This window comes from Myotis myotis, unplaced genomic scaffold (genome assembly GCF_014108235.1).
Source record: "Myotis myotis isolate mMyoMyo1 unplaced genomic scaffold, mMyoMyo1.p scaffold_m19_p_10, whole genome shotgun sequence".
Taxonomy (NCBI): Eukaryota; Metazoa; Chordata; class Mammalia; order Chiroptera; family Vespertilionidae; genus Myotis; species Myotis myotis.
In genome coordinates, this window is record NW_023416314.1 from 22899623 (window position 1) to 22911280 (window position 11658).

Consider the following 11658-nt stretch of genomic DNA (forward strand, 5'->3'; position numbering starts at 1 on the left):
TGTCAGAACTGGATACCGGAACTGGAAGCTGGAGGAGAACCCTGTGGAAGCTGCCAGTCAGAGGTGGGACCACAAAGGGAGAGGCCATCTTGCAGCAGCTAAAGCTCAGAGAGACAGCCACCACTGGAAGTGCCACCCAAGGCAGATTATCTTGACTTTTGCTTTCCTCTTGCAATGCATCCTCTTGGCCACACCACTCAGAACCCAGCTGGCAAGGGAGTTTGTGAAATGTAGTTATCTATGATACATAAAAGGTCATGGGGATGGCAGGGGAAGGATCTGAGAGCAAGTAGGAAATTGGCTAGCTGTGCTACCATCCTTAAGATGTGGCATCCTTACAAATAGTCCCCATGCAGTGCCCCTGGCCTCAGTGGTGCCACAAAGATTGTTCAACATTTGCTTGGTTACTTCTTCAATGTAACTTTGCCTGTCCTTGTCCAGTTACCCTCCTGTGCCAGGAAAGATAAGCCTGTGGACTGCCTGCACACCCTTGGTCTCCAGAGTACAGGCAAGAATGACACCTGGCCACCAGAAGGTATAGAACAGCTGTAGCCTAAGCTTTACCACCTAAGTGTGTTGGTCTCAGCAAGTTATTTAAGTATCAGTTGACCCACCAGGAGGATGAGAAGGAAGAAATAGTCTCATGGTATAAGACATGAGATAATTTGTGTAAAGAGTTTGATATATAGTCTATGCTCATTATACGATAAGCCTATTATTCACTCATTTACACACACATGATGTCTATCATGTGTCAAAATCTCTTCCAGGGTAAATGCTATAAATAAAGTGGTGAACAAGGACAAAATCTCTGTCCTTATGAAGCTTATATTTTAGTGAATGTTAATATCTTTTTTATTGTCACATGAAAAAAAGGATTTTAGATGGTCTACCAAGTACTTTTCAGCAGGGAAATATATCATTTCTACTGAGAGGCACAGGGTAGAAAAAATAAAGTCAAATAAAGCATAACAACCAACATTTATATTGTCCAACATTAGATGTAAATTAATTCGGGAGTTTCCTATCACTGGGGATAGAGCACAGTCATGTAAATGGCACTTGTCGAGAAGCAGTAGCAAGGGTTTTCCATCAGATAAGAGGATTGCATCAGATGGCCTCAAAAAATCTCTCCTGTATTTATGATAATTATAAACTATAAGCTAGACTGAAAGCTCTTTCAGATCTGTCTTGCCCACCATAATATTCCCAACACCTAGCACAGTACCTGGCACTTAACAGGTATCTAGTAAATATTTGTTAAATAAATGATTGGTGGTTCTTTGATTCTTGGGCCTATGATTCTATTTGTGATGCCTGAGGCTAATTATAGTACTCACCACACTGTGTTGATGTTATTATTATTTTCTAAATATATATTTTTACTGCTGATAGTATTATAGATGTCTCTCATTCCCAGCTTCTTTTTCCCCCACACACACAGCCCCTACCCCACCCCTGGCCTTCACCACACTATTGTCTGTATCCATGGGCTATGCATATCTACATATGTATAAAAGGCTAATATGTTAAGTGTTCATCCGGGTAATGATGTCATATAGCAACGCCCAGCTTCCTCTCCCTAGCAACTAGCCTCCTTGGAGTTTCTTCAGCCCAGGAACCTGACTTGCTTTATAACCAGCTGGAAACATTTTACACCGTAACCAAATGTCTGTGAAGCATTTTCCCATGCCTCATCTCATTTGATCCTCACAGAAGTCCTGGAGTAGGTAGATAGGAGACTTGGTGGAATCCTATTTTCTTTTCACTAGCTAGAAAATGGAGATTTAGAAAGCTTAGAAACTTGACCCAACTGAAAAGAAGTAAGAAATGGTGGACCTTGAAAATGACTTCAGGTTTTCTCACTGTGCAGAATATAATCAAACACCGTTGCAGTTAAATATTTTACCCTTTGTTCTCCCTTCATGATCTACAATAATAATCTGCTTTGTGTTGATATTTACTGCTGTATTGCTGACAATTACCTGAAAGAGAAGTTGGGGTGCTTCACTGGGCTGGAAACAGTTTAACTAAATCAGAAAGCAGGTCTAATTAAGCAAGTTTGTTCTCTAAAAGGCTAAGTTGACTTGCACACGTGCGATACATATAAAGTTCTCGCTGGCGCCAATCGCACACATGTGTTTCCATCTGTCAGTGTCAATTGTGAATTTGGTTGACACTTCTATTATAGAGAAAGGGAGAATAGCGACATTAAAATATTTCTTCTAGCCCTAACCGGTTTGGCTCAGTGGATAGAGTGTCGGCCTGCGGACTCAAGGGTCTCAGGTTCAATTCCGATCAAGGGCATGTACCTTGGCTGCAGGCACATCCCCAGTGGGGGGCTTGCAGGAGGCAGCTGATCGATGTTTCTCGCTCATTGATGTTTCTAACTCTATCCCTCTCCCTTCCTCTCTGTAAAAACTCAATAAAATATATTTTTAAAAAAATTTTTTTTAAAATATTTCTTCTAATTCATTTCCTTTCAATGTGCACGAATTCATGCACCGGACCACTAGTAAGTATATAAGTTCTCCTCTCAGAGATATCTCAGTCTGTTCCATGCCTCCATGCCTCTGGATTTATTGTGTTGGTGTTATTTTATCTGTCTGTCATCCACACTCATATCCGACCTCCCTAAAGAACTGAGGTGCTTTTTAAACTTCTGCTAATAGGACTGTGCACAACAAAAAGCAAATATTAAGTGAAATATTTGTTGTAGGGAGTGAGGGACAATATATGAAAAAATGAATGAATTCTTATATCCCCAGTTTTATGATTTATAAACATTCAACTGCACATTTCAAGACAAAAGTGATAAAGACCCATCAGCAAAATAGCAGGAGGGATTCTAGGGCCCCAGGAAAAAGATGATAAACATTCCAGACAGGACATTTTGTATCTGAAATCAGTCAGGTTAGGATAGAAACCTACTAGGTTCATTTTCCCTCATTACGTGCTATGAGGTGACAGTTCAAACTTTCCAGAACCAGTGGTTCTCAACCTTCCTAATGTCGCGACCCTTTAATACAGTTCCTCATGTTGTGGTGCCCCCAACCATAAAATTATTTTTGTTGCTACTTCATAACTGTAATTTTGCTACTGTTATGAATCATAATGTAAATATCTGATATGCAGGATGTATTTTCATTGTTCGCGACCCACAGGTTGAGAAACGCTTCTAGACTAAGGCCAACAACCTTTTCCTGTAGAGGGCCAGGTAGTGGATGTGTTCAGCTTAGCAGGCCAGATGTCCTTGGTGCCACTACTAAACTTCATTGTAGAGCAAAAGCAGCCAAAGACAATAGGTAAGCGAACAAATGTGACTGTGTCTCAATAAAACTTTATTTATGGAATTGCAATTGGAATTCACATAATTTTCACATCATTAACTAATATTGTCCTTTTGATTTCTTAACTACATGAGGCACAGGAAACTTTAAGGAAAGTGAAATGATTCTGTATGATACTGTCATGGTGGCTACATGTCATTGTGCATTTGTCACAACCCGTAAAGTATACAACACAAAGAGTGAGTGAGCCCTAATGTAAACTATGGACTTTAGTGAATAACAATGCATTTATATTGGTTTATGAATTTTAGCAAATGTACCACACTAATGCAAGATATAAACAGGGGAAATTGTGTTGGGGTGATGGGGTTCTGGAGCAGAGTACATGGAGCTCTATGTACTATCTGTTCAATTACTCTGCAAATCCAAATCTGTGCTAAAAAAGGGGGTGCCTGACTGGTGTGGCTAAATTGGCTGGGCGTAGTCCCATGCACCAAAAGGTTACTGGTTGGATTCCCTGTCAGGGCATATGCCTGGGTTTCGGGCTGAATCCCTGGTAGGGGGCATGCAAGAGACAGCCAATCAATGTTTTGCTCTCACATCGATGTTTCTCTCTTTCCCTCTCCCTATCCCCCCAGGACAAGCCTCTGCGCTGATCTGTCCCTATAGTCAATGCTAGCCACATGAAGCCAGTGCGCACTTCACATATGGCTAGTACAGTGGAGAAACTGAATGTTTTCACTTTAATTTTAATTAATTTTAATTTAATAGCTAGGACTCAATTCAGTTATTGGGAAACATTCAAGTATGTTGGGAACAACTTGAGTACGTGAATCAACATTTCTCTCTTTCCCTTTCCCTCTAAAAATTAATAAAAAATAAAAAAGTCTTGAAAAAGGTATTAATATATATATCTCACACATGAAGGCTGCTTTCTGAGGCCCCAAGTAGCACAGTGATTTAGTAAGTCCCAGCTGAATGAAATGACCTGGCAAGTAGTGACAGGGCCACCCACTCACTCTTGTCTGGGTCAAGATGAAAGCCAGGGGCACCTTTTGCAGGGTCAATCTGATCCTTGCCCTTCCATAGAACAGTGACCACAGCTCTCTTCATAGGTCAAAATGAGAAGTTCCCAGATTTTTATAATGCTGTGGAACAATTTTCTGTGTTTGATTCAGATATTATACCTATTACAAGGAAAAAAGAAACAGGAGTAGGAAGGAAAGAAGGGCTAGAAAATAATAAATAGAAGAGAGGATAAATGATGATGAAAGGAGACTTGACTAGGGGTGGAGAACACACAATACAATATATAGATGATGTATTATAGAATTGTACACCTGAAACCTATATAATCTTAACAACCAATGTCACCACAATAAATCGAATGAAAATATTATAAAAAGCAAGAAAAAAAAGGAGAAAATACCCAGATCAAGCTCTGTTTAGCCTACTTTTCAACATTGACTTTCCGCTCAACGTTCTTTAATACAGGGTCTCTGAGAGGCAGGCTTCCTGTCTGCGATCAAATGCTGATGATGGCTAGAAGGCAAAGGTGGATTTGTAATTCAAACAAAGATGAACAACCCATGGTGTTCTAAGAGGCCTGTTAATAATCACGCACCACATAACAAGCATTGCATTGGGGGAGGATAAAAAGGAACGTGAGCACAGTTGTGTGCCCCTGTCGTCAGGGAACTTACGATGGAACTTTTTTAGACACAGGCGGCCATCTTTATTCTCTTTCAGGACAAAATTACTTTGCTCTTTAGGTCATCAAGAAGCACAATTCCATGGAAACTCCCTCCACTCGAGCTCCTGCTCTTACCTATCCCCTCAGGACAAGCCTCTGCGCTGAGCTGTCCCTATAGTCAATGCTAGCCACATGAAGCCAGTGAGCACTTCACATATGGCTAGTACAGTGGAGAAACTGAATGTTTTCACTTTAATTTTAATTAATTTTAATTTAATAGCTAGGACTCAATTCAGTTATTGGGAAACATTCAAGTATGTTGGGAACAACTTGAGTACGTGAATCAACATTTTTTAACTGTAAATTTTATAAAATCTAAACACAGATAAAATATTTCCAGTAAAACTTTAACATCCAAATTGAGAAGTGCCATAAGTATAAGTGCACAAATCCAAAGACTCAATATAAAAAAACTGTTAAATAGTTTATTAATAACTGTATATCGCTTACATGTGCACATGTCATGTTTTTACATATCAGGATAAATAAGTCATGTCATTTAAATTAATTTTACTTTTTCAATATGACTATAAGAAAATGTATAATTCCATATGTGGCTTGCATTATATTTCTATTAGGTGATTACAATTTCCTAGATGATTTCCAACCTCCAGTGATGCCAAGTTTTGTTCCTTCGGGCCAGAAAGCCCTTCTCAAACTCTTTATTTCACATGGCAGTTCTTCATTTAGTGCTTCCCATGTAGTTTTCATATCAAATCATAACCTCTCAGTTTGTTGTCTATCCACGGAGCCGCCCACCTCCCCAAGCCTACGCCTCTGAAATCCCACCTACTTCCCACATGCTGCCTGTGTTCTAGCTAAACAAATGTTTTGCCAAGTCAATTTTAGTGTTTTTATACTTTATTCCTTTCCTCACACTCCTTTCCTCAAATCCCATAATTCTCTTCTCTAATTCACAGCTTCTACCTCCTTCAAGGTAGTGTATCAAAATCCAGCTCTTCCAGAAATATTTCCCATAGGAATATTAGCCCTGCCCCTTTTCCTCACATCCCGAATTACCTGTAGCACCCTTGTCAATGTGTCTGACTGCTGTGTCATAGTTCTTGTGCAAGCCGCCCTGTGCTCACAACTTGTATCCCCAGCTATCCAACAAGTTCCCACAAAACAGATCCCACGCTTGCTCAGTTTCATATACCCCAACAACACCTTCTACGGTGCTTAATAAATGCATATAAATGAACAACCAATGCTATAATAAATCCTAATGAAAGAGGCATATAGACAGAGAATAGGGTTTTCATGTATCGATACTTCTTCCTACAGGTGTGTTTAATGTGGTATGAGACCATATCTTATATGTCCCCTTCATCAAAGGCTTCATTTGCCCAAAGCATTTTATAATAAAGGACCCTTGGTTTCAAAGCAGACACCTGCAGAGGCAGAGCTGTTAGCGTTTTACCTGAAGGATTACTTAGCATGTCTCCATGTCAAAAGCAACCCTTTATGAGAGTGAAAAAGATGCTAGTGTAACTATAGACTGTGAGTTTGTACTGGAATAAGTGAAACTGTGAATGTGATGATTTTCCACAGTGACTGAAAAAGAAAGTGACCTTCTTTTAGTATCTGAAAAGTTGATTTAATGAAGGAACAATGCATCTGTCTCTAGTGCCAGTGCACTATCTGTGATGGAACTTCTCAAGTACAAAGCCATGTAATATTCTTTTTTTAAAATATATTTTATTGATTTTCTACAGAGAGGAGGGGAGAGGAATAGAGAGTTAGAAACATCGATGAGAGAGAAACATCGATCAGCTGCCTCCTGCACACCCCCTACTGGGGATGTGCCCGCAACCCAGGTACATGCCCTTGACTGGAATCGAACCCGGGACCCTTCAGTCCACAGGCTGACGCTCTATCCACTGAGCCAAACCGGTTAGGGCAAATATTCTTGTTCCTTGTTTAAACAAAGCCCAGTGGCCTTGATTTTCAATAAATTGATTAATCTAGTCTTGGAAGAGCAAAAATCCCACAGAGATATGACTCAAACTTTTACTCCTCAGGACAAAAGTAAATAAGTTAGATGGTTCCCAAAAGCTTCTAAAACCAACCCAAAAGTTAAAAAATAAAAAAAATAAAAAAATAAAAAACCCCACTTAAAAACAAACACACAATATGATACTTAAAGAGAATATAGAGGAGTTAATGACAAAATTCCCATATCGAAGGTACTGTTGGTATCAGATGACATTAACAGCACACATCATGGAACAGCAACGAGGAGCCCATACTAGCAAGAATTTTCCAAGAGTTGGATGAAATACCCATGTGAAGAGGCTGACTCAGTTCTTGAAATGGAAAGTACCCATATCAGAAAGTCGTGCTTGCAACTTTTCTCTTTGTCACTAAAAATCAATGTTAGAGGAGCAGAACACTTTGTTAATTAGCAATTAATGCGTGAGCTCTGATGTTGGCTCAGAAGGTATTTGGAAATCGTTGTTGATAAAGAGGTCCTATTCAGTATGAACTTGAGGAAGTCACTCAATCTCTTTATGTTAACTTTCTCACCTATGATCTGAGTGTTAAGAGCCATGACCCCTAAAGTTCTTCCTAAATCCCTCAAGTAGTCTTAGTCTTCTGACCACTGAAGTTGGGTAACCTTGGGCTAGAAGCTGCTGTTGTTCCATAAGCCCTTTGACTTCTTGCTGTTCAGGAAGATAGCTGTGTATAACAGTTAAGAATAATGGCTCCAGAAGAGGCAAATACTATGCAGCAGTAAAAAGAAAGATCTCTTACCCTTTGAGACAGCATGGAGGGACCTGGAGAGTATTATGCTAAGCAAAACGAGCCAGTCAGAGAAAGACAAGATCACATGATCTCACTCATATGTGGAATTTAGTGAACAAAATAAACTGATGAACAAAATAGATCTAGAGACACAGGAGCATGGAACAGACTGCAGAATTTCAGAGGGAAGTTGTGGGAGTGTGGGTAGGTGAGAAGAGATCAACCAAAGAACTTATATGCATATATGCATAACCCATGGACACAGACAACAGGGTGGTGAAGGCCTGGGTAGGTGGGGGTTAGAAGAGGTCAGTGGGGGGGAGGGGGAACTTATGTAATATTTTCAACAATAAATATTAAAAATAAATAAATAAATGTGTTTGTAAAAGTAAAAAAAAAAAGCTAAAAATTTGAAGGGAAAAAAAGCAAATCCATATTAGCCCCTCTATGCCTCAGTTTCCTCATATGTTAAAATGGGATTATGTAATGAGGCCACTTACCACAAAGCGTTATTAAAAATAATCACTTAGCAGAGTTCTTGATATATGGAAAGCACTTAATAAATGTAAGCTATTATTACTGTAGTAGTTATTAGATGATGATGATGATAATGGTAATGCAAATGAGAATAAATACCACTTCCCTTTTAACTGAGATCAGTTGGCACTGAGGGCAGCTTGTGGGAGGAAATAAATTTAAGAGAGGAAGAAAATAAAACTCAAAGGAGGCAAGATCATACAATAGGGTAAAGATAGTCTATTCAATAAATGGTGTTGAGAAAATTGGACAGAGATGTGCAAAACAATGATACTAGACCACCTTCTTATACCATACAAAAGAATCTTTAATGGGCTAAAGACTTAAATGTAAGACTCAAAAACAAAAATACTAGAAAAAAACATAGGCCTAATATCTTGGACATTTCTTGTAGCAATATTTTTTCTGATATATCTCCTCAAGCAAGGAAAACAAAAGAAAAAATAAACAAATGAGACTACATCAAAGTAAAAGAAAACCATCAACAAAATGAAAAGACAATCCATTGAATGAGAGAACATATTCACCAGTGACATATCTGATAAGGGCTTAATATCCAAAATTTATAAAGAACTTATACAATGCAACACACACACACACACACACACACACACACACACACACACACACACACAAAATAACCCAAAACAAACGATCCAATTTAAAAAATAGGCAAAGAACTTAAATAGATACTTCTCTCAAGAGGACATACAGATGGCCAATAGGCATATGAAAAGATTCTCAATATTACTAATCATCAGAGAAATTCAAATTAAAACCACGAGATATCACCTCTCTGATGGCTACCATCAGTAAATCAGCAAACAAGTGCCGGTGAAGATGTGGAGAAAGGGTAACCTTCCTGCACTTCTGGTGGGAATGCAGACAGTGCAGCCACTGTGGAAAGCAGTATGGAGTTTCCTCAAAAAAATTAATGATAGAACTACCTTACCACCCAACAATTCCACTTCTGACAATATATCTGAAGAAACCCGAAACACTGAATTGAAAAAATATATGCACCCCTATGTTCAATGCAGCATTATTTACAAGAGCCAAGCAATGGAAGCAAGTTCCATCAGTAGATGAGTGGATAAAAAAGCTGTGATACATTTACACAATGAAATTCTACTCGGCAGTAATAAAAGAAGGAAATATTACCTTTGCAACATCATGGATGGACCTGGGGTTGTTATGCTAAGTGAAATAAGCCAGTCAGAGAAAGACAAATGCCATACGATTTCATTTATACTAGTATGTGGAATCTAATGAAAAAAATAAACTAACAAACAAAATAGAAACAGACTCATAAGAGAACAGACTGACAGCTGGTAGAGGGGAGAGGGTTAGGAGCTGGGTGAAAAAGATGGAGGGATTAAGCAAAAAATAAATCATAGACATTGGCAATAGTATGGTGATTACCAGAGGGAAAGGGAAGTGGAGGGAAGTAGAAGAGGATATGAGGGAGTAAATGGTGATGGAAGGAGACTTGACTTTGGGTAGTAAACACACAATACAATATACAGATGATGTATTATTTAGAACTAGAGGCCTGTTGCACGAAGAGATTCGTGCAATAGGCCTTCCTTCCCCTGGCTGCTGGCACCGGCTTTTCTTCTGCACCCGGGACCCAGGCCTTCACTCTGACCACAGCAGAGAAGGCAAGCTCTTCAGTCTTCAGTCGTCTTCAGTCTTCTTCAATCTTCGATCTAGGCCTGCCTATGCAAATTAACCGCCATCTTTGTTGGGTTAATTTGCATACTCATCCTGATTGGCTGGTTGGCAGAGCGGAGTGACACCAATTTGCATGTTTCTCTTTTATTACTGTAGATTGTATACCCGAAACCTATTTCATTTTGTTAACCAATGTTACCCCCAATAAATTCAATAAAAATTTAAAAAGAAAAGTAAAACTCTAATTACATATCACAACATCTTACAGAAGGAAATGGGTCTGGTTGCAGCTTGTTCTCAAATGGGGAAACTGAGGCAATCAGCTATGAACTGCAGATCAGAGGCCATCCAGTGAGTCAGTAATGGGACCTGGAACCAATCCCAGAAATGGGTTTCCTGAGCATAGTTACAAAGCATAGTCAAATCTCATTTAGTCTTAGGAGATTTTCTAAAAAAATGTGCCCACTTTCTCTACATTAACATCAGTTTGAAAGTCATCTGTCAAAGAAAGACCCATGGACTCATCCACTGGTGACAGAGGTTATTGAAATAAACACCAGAAGACCAGTGATGATAATCCCTCTGAAATAAGTTTCTCTTCCCAGAGCTCTTTCATGGAGCCTCAAGTGTTGATGAATAAGATGAGCCATAACTCCCCATCCCACTACAAAGAAAGATGTCCTGGAAAAGTGCTAAAGGATGACCCATCTGCACACAGATGGAAATGCCGCAACCATCACTGACCACACACACACCCACTAAAGATAAAACAGTTCTTTGTCCTCACCTTCACTTACCTCCAAGGTACAGAGTACATACTCCCCAAATACTAATTAGATCAGACCCTTACTCCCTCTCACTCACCATTCTTCCACTATCTTTTTTAAAATAAATCTTTATTGTTCAGATTATTACAGTTGTTTCTCTTTTTTCCCCTCATAGCTCCCCTCCACCCAGTTCCACCCCACCCTCTGCCCTTACCCCCCCACCACTGTCCTCATCCATAGGTGTACAATTTTTGTCCAGTCTCTTCCCACACCCCCCTCACCCCTTTCTCCCCTGAGAATTGTCAGTCCACTCCCTTTCTATGCCCCTGATTCTATGATATTTACCAGTTTACTCTGTTCATCAGATTTTTATTCACTTGATTTTTAGATTCACTTGTTGATAGATGTGTATTTGTTGTTCATAAATTTGTATCTTTACCTTTTTCTTCTTCTTCCTCTTCTAAAAGGATACCTTTCAAGACTATACTTTCAGGGATCATTTCTATAGTCCGTTACTAAAAGGATACCTTTCAGCATTTCATATAATACTGGTTTGGTGGTGATGAACTCCTTTAGCTTTTTCTTGTCTGTGAAGCTCTTTATCTGACTTTCAATTCTGAATGATAGCTTTGCTGGATAAAGTAATCTTGGTTGTAGGTTCTTGGTATTCATCACTTTGAATATTTCTTGCCACTCCCTTCTGGCCTGTAAAGTTTCTGTTGAGAAATCAGCTGACAGTCGTATGGGTACTCCCTTATAAGTAACTGTTTTTCTCTTGCTGCTTTTAAGATTCTCTCTTTGTCTTTTGCCCTTGGCATTTTAATTATAATGTGTCTTGGTGTGGTCCTCTTTGGATTCCTTTTGTTTGGGGTTCTCTGCACTTCCTGGATTT

The 11658-nt window shown here is 39.2% G+C and overlaps 1 pseudogene; it reads left to right on the top strand.

The window, feature by feature from the left end:
* The first annotated feature begins 11243 nt into the window (after nt 1–11243).
* LOC118665631 lies at nt 11244–11421 on the top strand (annotated as a pseudogene).
* Nucleotides 11422–11658: the final 237 nt, after the last annotated feature.